Raw genomic sequence first — 2,500 nt, 5'->3', positions numbered from 1 at the left:
TAAGCAGGTTTGGGCCTGGTTAGTACTTGGATGGGAGACCGCCTGGGAATACCAGGTGCTGTAAGCTTTTTGGAAATTTTTCACTTAGTATATAATAATTTTGCCAAAAAATAGAGTCAATGCCTGATCTCTGAATATTAGCAGGTTTGGGCCTGGTTAGTACATGGATGGGAGACTGCCTGGGAATACCAGGTGCTGTAAGCTTTTTGGACATTTTTCACTTAGTATATAATAATTTTGCCAAAAAATAGAGTCAATGCCCGATCTCTGAATATTTGCAGGTTTGGGCCTGGTTAGTACATGGATGGGAGACTGCCTGGGAATATCAGGTGCTTTAATCTTTTTGGAAAATTTCACGAATTATATAATAATCTTTCATTTAAAAAAAAAAAAAAAAAAAAAAAAAAGAGTCAATGCCCGATCTCTGAATCTTAGCAGGTTTAGGTCTGGTTAGTACTTGTATGAGAGACTGCCTAGGAATACCAGGTGCTTTAAGCTTTTGGGTTTTCTTTCCTACTTATATAATGTACTGGCGATAAGATTGGCTGTTCTTTAAATAGCCCTCTCTTCAATCAATCAATCAATCACCTTTATTTATATAGTGCTTTAAACAAAATACATTGTGTCAAAGCACTGAACAACATTCATTTGGAAAACAGTGTCTCAATAATGCAAAATGATAGTTAAAGGCAGTTCATCATTGAATTCAGCTATGTCATCTCTGTTCAGTTGAAATAGTGTCTGTTTTTATTTGCAATCAAGTCAATGATATCGCTGTAGATGAAGTGACCCCAACTAAGCAAGCCAGAGGCGACAGCGGCAAGGAACCGAAACTCCATCGGTGACAGAATGGAGAAAAAAACCTTGGGAGAAACCAGGCTCAGTTGGGGGGTCAGTTCTCCTCTGACCAGACGAAAACCAGTAGTTCAATTCCAGGCTGCAGCAAAGTCAGATTGTGCAGAAGAATCATCTGTTTCCTGTGGTCTTGTCCTGGTGCTCCTCTGAGACAAGGTCTTTACAGGGGATCTGTATCTGGGGCTCTAGTTGTCCTGGTCTCCGCTGTCTTTCAGGGCAGTAGAGGTCCTTTCTAGGTGCTTTTTGGACATTTTTCACTTAGTATATAATAATTTTGCCAAAAAATAGAGTCAGTGCCTGATCTCTGAATATTAGCAGGTTTGGGCCTGTTTAGTACATGGATGGGAGACTGCCTGGGAATATACTGCCTTTAATTATAATTTTGCATTATTGAGACACTGTTTTCCTAATGAATGTTGTTCAGTGCTTTGACGCAATGTATTTTGTTTAAAGCACTATATAAATAAAGGTGATTGATTGATTGATTGAATACCAGGTGCTGTAAGCTTTTTGGACATTTTTCACTTAGTATATAATAATTTTGCCAAAAAAAAGTCAATGCCCGATCTCTGAATATTTGCAGGTTTGGGCCTGGTTAGTACATGGATGGGAGACAGCCTGGGAATACCAGGTGCTTTAATCTTTTTGGAAAATTTCACGAATTATATAATAATCTTTCATTAAAAAAAAAAAAAGAGTCAATGCCCGATCTCTGAATCTTAGCAGGTTTAGGTCTGGTTAGTACTTTGATGAGAGACTGCCTAGGAATACCAGGTGCTTTAAGCTTTTGGGCTTTCTTTCCTACTTATATAATGTACTGGCGATAAGATTGGCTGGTCTTTAAATAGCCCTCTCTTTGCAACAGACTTCGCTTACGGCCATACCAACCTGGCTATGCCCGATCTCGTCCGATCTCGGAAGCTAAGCAGGTTTGGGCCTGGTTAGTACTTTGATGGGAGACCGCCTGGGAATACCAGGTGCTGTAAACTTTTTGGACATTTTTCACTTAGTTTATAATAATTTTGCCAAAAAATAGAGTCAATGCCCGATCTCTGAATCTTAGCAGGTTTAGGTCTGGTTAGTACTTTGATGAGAGACTGCCTAGGAATACCAGGTGCTTTAAGCTTTTGGGTTTTCTTTACTACTTATATAATGTACTGGCGATAAGATTGGCTGTTCTTTAAATAGCCCTCTCTTTGCAGTAGACTTCGCTTACGGCCATACCAACCTGGCTATGCCCGATCTCGTCTGATCTCGGAAGCTAAGCAGGTTTGGGCCTGGTTAGTACTTGGATGGGAGATCGCCTGGGAATACCAGGTGCTGTAAGCTTTTTGGAAATTTTTCACTTAGTATATAATAATTTTGCCAAAAAATAGAGTCAATGCCAATCTCTGAATATTAGCAGGTTTGGGCCTGGTTAGTACATGGATGGGAGACTGCCTGGGAATACCAGGTGCTGTAAGCTTTTTGGACATTTTTCACTTAGTATATAATAATTTTGCCAAAAAATAGAGTCAATGCCCGATCTCTGAATATTTGCAGGTTTGGGCCTGGTTAGTACATGGATGGGAGACTGCCTGGGAATACCAGGTGCTTTAATCTTTTTGGAAAATTTCACGAATTATATAATAATCTTTCATTTTAA

General features: G+C 39.5%; 3 non-coding genes across 3 annotated transcripts in view; all 3 read left to right on the top strand.

Annotated features, from left to right (window-relative positions):
- The window catches only part of LOC128000843 (5S ribosomal RNA), a 119-nt gene extending 52 nt beyond the window's left edge, over positions 1–67 (top strand). Inside the window, exon 1 of the ribosomal RNA XR_008173616.1 lies at positions 1–67. This exon is cut by the window's left edge and continues 52 nt beyond it. This is a non-coding gene — a ribosomal RNA (5S ribosomal RNA).
- A 1,658-nt stretch (positions 68–1,725) lies between these two features.
- On the top strand, positions 1,726–1,844 carry LOC127996602 (5S ribosomal RNA). Its single transcript, XR_008169501.1, has one exon. It is a non-coding gene; the product is annotated as a 5S ribosomal RNA (ribosomal RNA).
- Positions 1,845–2,065: 221 nt separating this feature from the next.
- LOC127995899 (5S ribosomal RNA) lies at positions 2,066–2,184 on the top strand. Its single transcript, XR_008168826.1, has one exon. It is a non-coding gene; the product is annotated as a 5S ribosomal RNA (ribosomal RNA).
- Positions 2,185–2,500: the final 316 nt, after the last annotated feature.

This window comes from Carassius gibelio, chromosome B22, assembly GCF_023724105.1.
Source record: "Carassius gibelio isolate Cgi1373 ecotype wild population from Czech Republic chromosome B22, carGib1.2-hapl.c, whole genome shotgun sequence".
NCBI classification, from domain to species: Eukaryota; Metazoa; Chordata; class Actinopteri; order Cypriniformes; family Cyprinidae; genus Carassius; species Carassius gibelio.
Note: the sequence above shows the minus strand (reverse complement) of the source record. Positions and strands in the feature narration are given on the sequence as shown.